Genomic DNA, 12,463 nt, shown 5'->3' with positions numbered 1-12,463 from the left:
ACAGAAAGGAGTCAGAAAAGTGATTTGAAAGAACAAAGGAAGATAACAAAGAGTAAACAGGAAGAGAATCACGAAACAACAATGTCACTGAAACCAATGGAGGTGAGTGGTTCCAAGAGAGATGAAGAACAAGTGATTAGGATTAGTACCTAACACATCACAATGAACATTAGTAGGAATCATGAGACATGTAGTTTCAATTAATTGGTAGGGTCCAATTATATTTGCCAAAATATTTGAAAGTGACTAGATAATATAAGCACAAGTATACACAATTTGATAGATGACATGGTTGAAAGGACAAAAAGCATACTCTTGAAGACTGAGAAAGTTGGTTTCAGTTCTGCCTCAAAACGATCCCAGTTTTTTCACCTAGATAAGTCATTTGACATCATCTTAGTTTCTTTCTCTGCAAGAGGTTAATAAAAACAATTAGGTCACCAGATTGTGAGGATCAAATAATAAGAAATATGTAAAGAATTTTGCAAACTTTAAAGAGTAATATAAAGGTTAACTATTAGTATTCTTTTTTTATTGGAAATTTGGCACAAAAAAGAGTGAAGAGGATGACAACTTACTATGATAACAGGGTCAAGTAAACTACCCTTTAGCAGCACTAAAGCTAATAAACATAAATGTAGGCAAAAGAGAAAGAGTAAATATATAGAAAAGATTGTGAAAATAAGGGACAAAGAAGGGAAAGATAAATGTAGTATGCTAAGAAATAAGAGGAGACAAAATTCAGTACATCATTTGGTGGGGGGAAGAAAAGAGCTAGCCTTAGGGAAAAATAGTAACTTAGAGTAGAAAAGGAAAGAATGAATAAACATATAGTGGGCTTTGGAAGCAAGAGGAAAAAAGAAAAGGGATTTATATTATTATAATTTGTTGCCTTTTGCACTTTTAATGATAGCAGGCCTGGACAATTATAGGCTAAAGCTGGAGTGATAGACATAATATATAGGGTCAGGAGGGGAATCTAAGTGGATGTAGTGAGAATGAAGATTTCAGTAATGATAAATGATCAATGATAGAAGCAGAGTTTGAAAGCTAGAATAGAGGAAAAGAATAAATACCTACTATGTGCTAGCTAGACAATGGTGCAATTAGGTTATAATGGATATCATGCAGTCAGGAAAACCTTCGTTAAAATTCAGCCTCAGACACTTGCTATCTCTGTGTCAAATCCATTCACTTTTATTTGACTCAATTTCCTTATCTGTAAAATGGGAAAAGTAATACCACCACCTATAGTTATTGTGATTATCAAATGAAATAAAACACTTAACATAGTGTCTGTACTTACATATATGATTATTATATAAAGTTGTGATCATTATTGATGGTAGAAGAATTAACCAAATTAATAAATTCCCAAACATTAAATTATTGAAATATTACCTTCAAATGTCAATAATAACAAAGGGGGAAACCAAATAAAAATAGGAACAAGCTGATACTTACCAAGAAGGGCTGTACATATTTAATCAGTTGAGAATGTAGTCTAAGCAACAGATTCCAGACAAAAATATGATATTTTCTAGTGACTACTAGGAGAAGAGGCATAGTATAGTGGCTATGGGATTGACTTTTTAATTAAAGACTTGAGTTCAATCCCTTCCTCTGATATATACTAGTTATGTGAGCATGGAGATAAGTTCTTTAAACTTGTTTGTATTTCTAGGCAACTCTAATGTGATGAATTAAATAGTAATTAACCATCTGCATAATGAATGGGATTTCCATTCTGATAGTTACCATCAGCACCAGTAAAATCTTGCAGGTTTAAACAACAACAGCAATAAAAAGTACTATTTAGCATAATATTAGTCTCATTAGTCTCGCTGCAACTTACACCAATACCAAAGTTAATAACCACAGTGATATAAAGGTATACTATGCAGTGACTATAACTATAGTCACATTTATTTCAACTTCGCTTTGCTTGGATTATCAAAGAATAGATGGGAGGTAGTAACTAAAATCCAAGATTTAATGAAAGGAAAAGTCACTAAGGGCATTAATGATGACTAACTGAATTTAGAAGTACAACTTACTGCAACATAACTTTGCCATTGACTTCTGGGAAGCAGAAGCAGCCGTTAAGAGAATCGATGCTGTGCAATATTCATAGGTGGGATGATTCAATTGGAAGAAGAACACTAATATCAACCTCCCTGTAGGCTCAATCCAATACTAAAAATTTTACATCTTAATTATTTTTAGCTTTTTGAAACATTGTAGTATGTATTACTTTTCATTTATTTTGCTCTCTAGGGTATTTCTCAGGAAACCCAGAGGGAAGACTGCAAAATAAATATATTTCTCTGGGTTTTTTTGTAATTTTTTATACAGTAATAATCCATAAGACCAATATTGGTTCATGTGTCTTTTAATAGCAAGAAACTTCAATTCCCCAACCAATTTGGTAAACCAAATATTCTTTAAAAATATTAAAGAATTCCAAGCCAACCACTCTGAAGTTCATTTGTTTAGAGTCCTTTGAGTTTCTAGGAAAAAAAAAACTGCCATTACTGTGCTAAATAATGTATACATGTTACATACTCATTGAGGAATAGATAAGATACACTGTTTTAGTAATATCTACTAACATAAATAGTAGCTACATCACAGTCTCATCTTTATGTGGTGTATATTAACAAAAGAATGGTTCCACATTTTTATCTCTCAATTAATTGAAAAAAAATTCTTTGAAAATACTTACTAGTTAAATCCTCAGGAAGTATAATCTGTCAGAGAATTTTATAAATCTAAGTACAGTAGGTTGCCTCATCTGATCATCTTTGTCATTGGTTTGACATATTCTTCTTTAGAAAGAATATTGTCTAAATATTGCTTCCAATTATTCTTCAAGAGCTTCAGAGATTTTCCTATGGAGAAATTTTTGACAACTTCTAGTTTTGGATATATTACCAGAAAATAAATTTAATTTATTCACTTAATAATTTGATTCTGTATATTTAATAAGATCTTTTCCTGTATTAAAAGATAAGAATGTATGTAATTTTTTTACCTTACTCCTCCCTTAATGCAATAGATCTATTTTTCAAAGTAGACTATCTCATGGTTTTTTAAAAGAAGTTTTTAAAAAGTTTAACATTTTCTTGATCATTCAGAATGCTCACTTGATGCTATTACACCATCAATTCTATTTTAAACTAAGTTTCTTTGCTACTGCAGAAAAGAAGTCTATTGTGATTTTCAATACAATATCAGTTTATTTGCATTCCTAGATGATCCCTAGAGATTTTTGAATACTACTTGAGATTATAATTCAGTCTTCTTTAGAAAAAAAAATTTAGAAAATCTATTTTTTCCCCTCAGAGCAACTTATCCTTTATTTTTTGCTATCTCTATCCAAGTTTGCAATAATGCAGAAGTTAGTTATTGCCTACACTGCTTTACATGACTTATAGTTTCCATTTCATTGAGTGCCCTAACAAGTGAACATTTTATCACTGAATAAAGTGCCTGTTCAGCCAATATGAACAAAAGAAAAGTTTGGTCCCTAACATATGTATAGTTAATTGTACACTGAAAAAAATTTTAGCTGATGTATTGTCAAAGCTTGATGTCAACTTTCAAATTCCCTTCTTCCCTGATCCATCCCTTGCTTCTGAATAGAAGTTTAGCGTAAAATCACTTCTTGTCAAATGATCAGTGTTGATCTGTTGAATTATGTCTTCAAACCATTCTTGTGTGCTCTGAAGTTATTCACAACTAATAGCCACATTGCTTCCAGTTCTATCAGCAAAATATTTCAACAAATTGGCTAATTTTGTAACCTTTGAAATTTCTATTATTGAAAATGTAACATCAAAAGCTTCCTCTAAGCACAAGTCCATACTCATAATAGCTCTGAGAATAATAGATTAAAAATGTTTATGCAATATAAATGATAATTGCAGGCTTATGCTACCAAGCTTGATCCCAGAGAAAAGAGGACTATGATCTAACCCTAAAGAAAGTTATTGTGTTAAACAGAATTGGAATAGAATTCAAATATAGGCTCTGTCTTTAACTATATGGCTTTAATATGTCAAGTCATCTCTGTGGAGCTCAGTTCTTTCATTTGTAAAATAAAGTGGTGGGACTAGATATTGTTAAGGGTTTACTGCAAGTTTAAAACACAAAGGATCGGGCAGCTAGGTGGCGCAGTGGATAGAGTACTGGCCTTGGAGTCAGGAACACCTGAGTTCAAATGTGGCCTCAGACATTTAATAATTACCTAGCCATGTGGCCTTGGGCAAGCCACTTAACCCCAACTGCCTTGAAAAAACAAACAAAAAATAAAACCCACAAAGGATCCATGTGAATCATTGCTACCCAGTAGCAATTGCCTAAAATCTGAATAACAGAAATGCAATTAACTCTTTCTCTTTACATATCTATCTATCTATCTATCTATCTATCCATCGATCTATGTATTTATATATAACAAATACAAATATATGTAACTATATACATACATATATGTATATATGTATGTAAACATATAAAACTGCTGCAAAGATAAGCACCTAAACATGAAGGGCAATGGACATCTGAAGTATTTTTAAGCAAATATAAATGTAGATTTATCTTTGCTTAAATGAGAGGTTTTTTGGGAGATGGGTTTTTGGTGCTCCCTGCGTTTGAGTACATAGGAAATCATCTCTCTTATATTTTACTATATTGAAACTCCAGTTAAACTAAGCAGGTGATTATAAAAAAAACAAAGTCTTTTGTTACTCACTTATTCAGAATCTTGAAAATTATCTTCAGTTCCTCAACCAACCTTGTCATTGAAATTTTATACTTATGATAAATTAGAAAACCAACAATATACTGACATAACTTTTTAAATGCTCTTTATACACCTTTGATAGGTAGGGTCTAATTGGGTTCTCATTTTATTCACTTAGTTGTCGGGGAAAATAAAGAGTTGGACAAATATAAGAGGGAAGAAAAGCAAAATCTTCATGAAAAATCAACAGGCCACATAGATTCATAGCAGTGTATTGAAGAATTTTCAACAAATCTATGAATGTATCTACTAGTAAATTGCTATTATTTCTAATAATAACATTTATTGTAACAATTACTATTAAAAATTACATTGTGTTTGTTTTTGAACTTTGTAGCTTTATGTTGAATGCTATGACCTGCACCGGTGTATTCAGAAAAAACTGTTAGTAATTTGTCAGAAATTTTGTTTTTTAATTGAATAGCACAGAAAATTCTGACTCTACCTACCATGTATAGTAAGCAGTAGACTATTCCAATGTTAGGTGATGCTGGGAATGTCTCTTTTGAACCACCAATAGGAAGGTCAAATGTGTATCCTTATTAGTAGATAAATAGTGCATAAATAGTAGACAATAGCTTCGTAGTCTATAAATTGGAATCACTTATGTAGATAACTTTTTTCATTCATGTTTTGGGAAAGATAGTGCTCAATTCCTCAGAATGAGGGAAATCTTTTCATTTGTTCCCACCTACCATTAATTATTGCCTTCAGAAACTTAATTAGGTTCAAACTGACTAATAAGTAACTACTTTCTTTGTAATTTGGAAAGGAACATAGGTAGTCAAGATCAAATAGGTAGAGGTAAAATTTCTATGAGCAGGAAGTTCATCCAAATAGATAATAAATCATGCCATGGAATGAGGTTATATAGGATTCATTGTGTAGAAAATTTGGATATAAGAAAGAATTATTTATGCCTTTAGCTGGCACAAGGGGGAGATTGAACCAGCAACATCTTTCCTCAGCATAACATCTTCATGAGCAATTGATACCATTTGAGAACATCCCAATTCTTCAACCAATTAAGAAGGCATTATCATGATGAAAGAATTCATATACATAAGAATTTTTGAAGCTCCAGAAAGCAAAACTCTTCAACAAAAGTCACATTAAACCCTTTCAAAAGCAAAAGTAAAAAAAAAACACATGATTTTCCATTCTTTTTCATTTTCATAATATTATTGTCAATGCTTTTAAGAAATTCTAGAGTAGGAAAAGCACACTTAGAGACTACGAGTTTTTTCAAAGTCCTCAATGAAAATCAGATAACCTTATACTTCTTGGGTTAATCTTTTGCTACTAGGTTTAAGCTAATATACAACTGGATTCTATAGAAGATATTTAAAATCTTTCCTAAATCAAGTACTATGGTGGTATTATTTTGGGGGATGAAGATATAGCACATTTATGTTTCCAAAAAAAAGGCATTGAAGAGAAGAGAACCCTTATGTTATTACCAGATTGAAGTTTGAGAAGCAGCAGTTAAAAAGGTTACTATAATTGAATTATAATACATAAAACTAAGGAACATGCAAACAAGCTTTTAAGTAGTAGTGAATGATGTCTGCTTCAATTGAAAACTCCTTCTTTAGCTGCTACAACTATTCAGAAAGATAAAAATATAAATTCATAAAATTTCCAAACCAAGGTTGTGAGATATATTTTATTCCCATATCTGATTACTGTATCTACCTTTACTTCAATGGCCAATTTCAATCTTTTTAGAAAGTAATTGGATGAATTGATGAAGTTGTTATAAAATCCTTCTAATAGTCACTAAATCCCTGAAACACTGGTGTAATAATTATAGTTCATTACTTTTGTTGACCCAATCAATTTCTACCTTAAAACAAAAGAAATTATTCTTAAATATTACTGTTAACACAATGACTTTTTGAATATTTAAAGTCATGAAATTAGGAAAATATATAGAAATGGCTGGAGGGAGAAAAAAGTGGGTTGATTAGATTTTCTAATTTTTTAAAAGTTATAAGGCTTAAGTGTTAAAGAGTTTTATTCATTTCATTATTTTTTAAAATGCACAAGCCTCTAATGTAGAATATTGATCACAGATGCTCAGAAAATAAACCTCTGCAGGGACTCTACTGCTTTGAGCTTCCGACCAGCCTCTTTCCTGTTATAAACTGCTAAGAAGTTCATGCAACATATTATAATACTTATAAAGAACAGAACAAAAACACAAAGTTATCAGGAAATTAAATATATATATTCCCTCTTATTCTTAGCTTTAGGAATAAGAGAAACAGCTATATAAACTTGAAGTGTTTAAATGAACATTTTAAGGTATCAGGTTATTGAAATATTCTGGCATGTTCAAAATCATAAGGGAAAAAAAGATTTTTCTGAACTCTTGAATAATAATAACTAAAGTCAAAGAGAAAAAGATTTTTTTTCAGAGGACTAAAAGAAACCAGAACTTGTGTAATACTGTAGAGAACAAAATGTCAAAATTCAGGAAATCATCTCAGAACCAAAATTTAGCAAACATTTCAGTGGATTAAGGTCTTGGTTCACTTTCTATTGAACTATTATGACACTATATGATAGTATTAAAATGGTTCATATCCCCCAATCAAGCTTAACTTTCACAAGTCATTGTGAACTTGCCTTTCTTTTGTTTATGGGGTCAAGACAACTATCTTTCTTTTCTCCCCATCTAAAAAATCAATTTTGTATCCTATCTAGTACAAATTAAAGGAATTGCCCATATAAATTCAAACAGAAAGCACAAAATTACTTTTATTCATTCAGAGAGCTTTCTACCCTTTACTGACACCCTCTGGTCCTTGTGTCTAAGACAGCTTTCAGTTCTACCCAACACTTAAAAATTTACCCTGAGATAGATATATTTTAGAGTGTTAAATAAATTAACTATGTTAATCTGACCCATCAATTCTTCTAAAGCTAGTTATACAGGTAAAGAGCAGGCATTAGTATTTTATTTAAAAACTAATGTTAAAGTAAGTAAATAATTAATTATATATTTAGGTATGATATTAGTTCCTATAATGATTTCTGACTAAAGAGCTAGAACTTGGCTTATCCTGGTAATGGTTCGTTTATTTCTTTCACTTATTCTTTAATTCAAGAAGCAGATATTTTCAACAACCTGGTTCTTAGGGAGCCACTAGTATCTATACTCGATGAATCATGATATAATTGCCAACTTCAAAAGTCTGGATTTGAGTTTTTGCTAGTTATTGTTGCTTGATCTTTTGCTATTTAGAGGTCTATCATTGGATTGTATCATTATGGTCACACCCAGGTTAGGAACTGTTAGTTCTCAAGTTCTTAGATCATGACCTCCAAAGTCTTTAAGTTGGAGGGAAAAGTGGTTCTGTTCAAGTTTTCTACTTTTTGCTCTATAAATATTTCCATTTATATCTATATTATACTTTCTTTTACATAAGCCTTTTACACTCAGAAACACCTCTTACACATATCTATTTTTTCAAAATTATTTTTCCTCCAGTTTTCTTCACATATTTTGGGGGATTTTGTCCTTTCTAAACTGCCTTTACTCTATTGCTTTATATTTCTTCTGAAGCACTTGATATATAGGAATACCTTACAGTATCCACTAAACTTAATTAGCCTTTGTTTCTACTCACTTTTTCTCCTTCTGAATAAATTTGTTTCATACTTAATTATTTCACCTCAGAGCACACATATATCTTTCCAGTTTGGGTAAGATGTATAGGTACACTCATAACATAGACAAAATTAGATACAGAGCATGTTGGTCTCAGAAAAAAATAATCATGAAAAGGAACATGAGCATGTTATTTGAAATTTACTTCAAACTCTTTGATAACACTTCAGGATAATGCTTTAATCATTGCTAATTCCTTTGATATTCAGGATAATTAATGATTAACTCATTTGTTAATAACGTGGATGTCAAAAGTACTTCTGTAGGAGTTCTAGCATAATTCACCGATAATTAATTACACCTCCACTAATTTTTAAATGTCACCCAAATTTTAATTGTTTGATATTACTTCTGTTGCTGGATTTTTGATGAACACATAACTTCTTCACATTGCTCCCTTGCATTTTCCTTTAAAAAATTAAATGAATATGAAATTATATAAAGTAATTCTTTAAAATTGTATTAACCCAAATACATATAAAATATCTAAGTAAAGAATAAAACATGAAAATCCTGGAAGTTTTCTTTTAAGTACCTATACTATATTCTTATTTTTTTTTAATAATATGGGGAATAAAACAACATACAATCCTTTTGTCCTATTTGATGGGAAAAAAAAACAATTGCTTCCTTTCTAAAGGAATACTTCTCAGCTCATCTTAAAGTATATTCATAAGTATTCAAGTCAATACTCTTAACAGTTTTAATTAAAGACACACTGGTGGGCCATCTGAATATTTTTGACAACCTGCCTAAGATTTCAGACATAGCCTTGCTGTAATTCAAGCTTTTGTTTTACTAAGTGTCCTGAACTTGGTAGAACTACTTTCAGCACAGTACTACTACGCTTTTTAAACAAGTTCTACATTGCCAGGACCCTGGAGTCAGTGGTACCTGATTCCTACCTAAATATTTCTCAGACATCAGAAAGACACCCAGCACCTGCAATCTGCTTTCCACTTTCAGAATATTTATTTCTATTGCAGAGACTCCTCAGTATTTCCTGGCATGGCATCTTCCCCACTGTCTAGTTTAAGGAACTGTTTCTGGTTTCGGGAACATCAGGACATACATAAATAGGTCACATTTTTACTCTTGCTTCAACTTTTCTGATGTACAAAATCTCAGCAGAAAGAAAGACATGCAAAAATAACACCCCAATCAGAACCAACCTAAGCCCTCAGCGGAACCTAACTGGCTTCCCCCCCCCCCCCATTTGGATATGCTGACAAGCAAGTAGGAAAGCATGAATTGCCGGGCTCTACTGCCCAATATTGGTCAATGCCAGAAGATGCCCAAGCGCAATTCCCAGGCACCCGCGCCTGTGGAATAAATGTCAGGCACTCACCGATGATGTGACAAAATCTCAGTCCGCTCTCTACCTGCCTCGTTGTCTCTCAGTCTTGGGCTCCCATCCTCTTGGCAGCCACCGACCGGCTGGAGTTCACATCTAATAACCAGGCAGACTGGCAGGCAGGCAGGCAGGCGGGCAGGCGGGCAGGCGGGCAGGCGGGCAGGCAACCAGGCAGTCCCTCGCGGTTCTGTTCAGCCTAGGAGGGAGCAGAGAACTGCGGAGTTCGGAGTCATCCAGAGGGAATCCTCTTCTTTCCACTGTCGCTCACTGAGCAAGGGACGCAGGTGAACGCATCCTCTCCGCCTAGAGCTTTAAATAGCACTTTTACTGCTGGTTTCTTGCAGTTTATGCTTCCTTCCACTCTGGATTTGATTATATTGGGAAATAGGTGAGGCACCTCCTCTGGTTGGTGTTTTTTTTGTACAAAATTTTCTCATCCAATGTCGTGGCTCTTCCCCAGCGCTCTTGCTCTCTGACTGGCTGTGTCCTCCTCGCAAGCTGTGTGTGGATGAGCGTGTGTGTCTTTTTCCCCTTCCTCTGGCTCTCCCGCCCTTCTTTTCTCTCCCTGCCTCACAGAGCGCCTCACTGCCTCTTGGTGAAAAGGTTCATTTAGCATGTCCTCGGGCTTAAAGGACTGTTTGCCTCCAGAAGGGTTTGAGATGTTTCCTTCCACGTCTCAGTAGTCTACGGGTACTTTCCTGTCCTAAGTAATAAGAGATTCCCTCTACCTCACCCTCTCTGCTTTCCTCCTATCCCTGGTCTGTATTTAAAATTCATAGGTTTACTTAGCTAACACCCTAGCTGCTGCTCTCTACCTGCTAGACCTCCTGGAAAGTATATTCCTCTGCTGTCCCTTCCGCGGTGCTGCTACTGCTCTCGCCCCATTGCCTGAGTTGCCTTGCTTGCTTATGACTTCTAATCACTACTACAACAAACCACCACGACCACAACAACAAATACCCTGGCGTGGTAATCTTTGCTTTTACCAGAGCAATTTCTCACTTTTATTTTTTTCTTCTTCTTGTTTTGATGTGATATAGCTCTTTGTTTCTATCCTTGGCTTCTTCAGATTCTTGTATCCTTAGGTGGTTTTATGTCCTTTCCCTCCCCATTCCCCCCCCTCCCACCCCATGCTGTTTATCCCAGAGTCAAGGTAATAGTAGGTTTAGTCTCATATACCAGACTCTTTCTGAATTTTTATACCACAATGGCTGTAATTGGAAAAATAGCACAGGTAGTAAATCCACAGGATGGCAGGTTTAGTGCCATTGTTCTGACAATCCTCTCTATACTTTTCTTTTCTCTGTCTTTGATTCATTCTCTAATTCCCTTGATTCATCTGATTTTAATTGAATAATGGTTGAATAAATTATATTATATCTCTTTTCTCTTAGATTTCTCCTACAGTTATATGGTGCATTATCTGTACTTAACAGAAAAGTAATTCCATTTAATCTTTCATATTTATATGATCATTCCTGACCATGTAAGAAGCAGAATTCTGAAGTCAAACTGCATTTCCTTTTTTTGTGTGTGGCTATGATTGAGTCTGCCTGCAGAACAGACTACCTATTCTTCGAGTTCTCTTTTTCTCTGGTTGGGATATCTTACTGGTTCTAAATAGCATTGAGTCAAGTATTCTAATTCCCTAGCTTAAAGACTTCTAATAATGGGTCAGAATTTTCTTTTATTCTTTCAACTTTTCTCTTAATTCCATTTAGTCTTAGATTTCTCTTTTGCTTCTTACTTTTTACTCATCTCTATATTTTGCACAAAACTTCAGTTTTCATTTTGCTGTCTGTTCTCAGAATTCAACATGATTTTTTGTTTCATGGGATATATAACTCTTTGCTTTATGGACTAGATAACTTTGTGCTTTTTCAATTAGTTTGCCTATACCTTCATATCTTTAACTTTCTTTCCCCATTTTTTCCAGTAACTAGGTTTTTCATATGTTAACATTGATTGTTGTCAATCTAATACTTTTATAAGTTTTTCTTTTTCTTTTTCTGTCCAGTGGACTCCTTTTAGTGGTTTATGGATAAGTAGTACATTTTACCGTTAAGGAAAACTCTTGAACTTCTATAGTTATTCTTAACTATGTTAGTTAATTAATTCACAAGTTTAACAGCTTTAAATTATTTTCACTTAATTTACAATGATGTCCTTCCACTCCTAAATTTTTTTTAAATAAGAATGTTTGTTTTTTGAGTTAGTGAAAGTATTTGCATATTCATACTCATATCTATATGGCTTAAGAAATTTCTGAATGAAATAGAGTGATTATGTTGCAATTATTTAACCCTAGCACCTCAGTGGGGTTCACTAAATTGTAGAAATTTTTTATTAATTTTATTAATATTATCTTTAAAATGGCATACATGCTTCTTTTTGTTTCATTTCCTAAACTATGTAATTATTTTTGGCTTATCAACATGAATTGAAATAAACCAATGAAAACAAGATAAAATGAGCAGTTATTCTAAAAATCATTATGTAACATAACCTCAAAGTGACCCAGACACTTTTTGGAGTTTAAGTGCAGAGTAATTTCATACTTACAAATTGTACAAGGAGCTTTCTCATTGTGGACATCTGCCAGGGAAATTATAGATCTAAAACATGT

At 33.2% G+C, this 12,463-nt stretch overlaps 1 protein-coding gene across 2 annotated transcripts in view; it reads right to left on the bottom strand.

Moving 5' to 3' along the window:
- LOC141508162 (contactin-5-like) overlaps positions 1-10,568 on the bottom strand; it is a 1,214,304-nt gene extending 1,203,736 nt beyond the window's left edge. For both annotated transcript variants that reach the window (XM_074216536.1, XM_074216535.1), the window contains exon 1: positions 9,832-10,568. The gene's annotated coding sequence lies outside the window, so the exon portion shown is untranslated. The remainder of the gene's footprint in view (positions 1-9,831) is intronic.
- Positions 10,569-12,463: the final 1,895 nt, after the last annotated feature.

Source organism: Macrotis lagotis, chromosome 1 (genome assembly GCF_037893015.1).
Source record: "Macrotis lagotis isolate mMagLag1 chromosome 1, bilby.v1.9.chrom.fasta, whole genome shotgun sequence".
NCBI classification, from domain to species: Eukaryota; Metazoa; Chordata; class Mammalia; order Peramelemorphia; family Peramelidae; genus Macrotis; species Macrotis lagotis.
The sequence above is the reverse complement of the archived record's forward strand: the minus strand, read 5'-3'. Positions and strand labels throughout refer to the sequence as shown.